Here is a 1417-nt window from a genome sequence, read left to right as displayed (position 1 = left end):
TCCCGCTCACTGGCTGAGCAAGGTGCGGGCGCAGCACCGAGGGTTGCAATCCCGTTGCCGGACACAAAAAAAGACAAAAAGGAAAAAAAAAAAGAATTCATTATTCTAGGTATCCTCCAATGAGAATTAGAGAGGCTAAATACTTTTTCCTATATTCCCATAGCAGGCAGGTGGCATAGCTGATTTGTCTGACACCAGGACCCATCTCACTGCACTACCAGTCCTTCTTCACCTTTTTAGGTGGTGGCTTCAAAGTTCAGATACCATTTGGTTTTAATGGCTTAATTCTGCAGTGGATTTTGTCCTGCCAGGTGTTACAATTCTTAACTTCCTCCAATTGCACATGCCCATTAGGCATTTGGCTATACCTGGCCTGGAGGTCAGGAGAAAAGTCTGAGATAAATGTATGGATTTTACCTGTCAGGGTCTAGGAAAGAGTAGGTGCCCAAAACTTTGTTGAATGAGTAAGATGTAGATTTTCATTTGTCATCAGCAAATGAAACTTGCTATGTATTCTTCCAATCTTTCTATGTACGTGTCCTTTTTTACAAAAGACCGAAAATCATTCTGTGTGTTGTTTCATACCCTGCGTTTAAAAAGGTAATTGCTTTCTTCCTCCTTGCAAAATAATACCTTAATTTTTTCTTTACTATTTATGATTTATTCTCCTGTGTGTCATGTGAAAGGCTAAAGAACTCCATTTTTTACTAGTAGGTAACCCCAGTTTCTGCATTTGTACAAGCTAAAAGTGTACAGAATAAACTTAACTGGGGAATTTTAGACCCAGAACTGTAGCTTCAACAACACAGAACAGGAAAGCTGGGAAAGAGGCTGCTGTCTCAACCTGTAAGGTAGTAATTCCTGAAAGACTGTAATGGTCCAGAACATTCCCAGGGCTTTTGGGCTATGGCTATGTCCTCTAAGACTCATGTTAGGAATTAGAACCCCTGGTCTGAGCTGAAGAGAAAGTCCCTATGTGTGAAATTATTATTAGGTTATATGCTTTGAGATTTTCAGACATTTAAGAACCTAAAACAAGATGGTATTGTAAATGCTGTTTGTAACTTGATTCCTTCCCTTTGCCCACTAACTGTATATTGTAAACACCTTTCCATGTCAGAAAATATGCTTATACAGCATATTTTTTAATCTCTTAATGTTTTTCCTATGTTAACAGTTGATGTAGAGTATTGTAATCTTTAATTGCATATTCTCAATATATAATATGCATACATTTATTCATTTACAAAAATAGCATAGTATTCTGCAATTCATCTCTTCCTCTTAACAATTATCTTTCCAATTTAGTATTATACAGATCTACCACATGCTTTTTATTTAGTAGCTTTATTGAGATAAAATTGACTTACATTAAACTGCATATTTAAAGTGTACAATTTGATAAATTTTGACATGT

This window comes from Galeopterus variegatus, unplaced genomic scaffold (genome assembly GCF_000696425.1).
Source record: "Galeopterus variegatus unplaced genomic scaffold, G_variegatus-3.0.2 Scaffold2201, whole genome shotgun sequence".
Taxonomy (NCBI): Eukaryota; Metazoa; Chordata; class Mammalia; order Dermoptera; family Cynocephalidae; genus Galeopterus; species Galeopterus variegatus.
Note: the sequence above shows the minus strand (reverse complement) of the source record.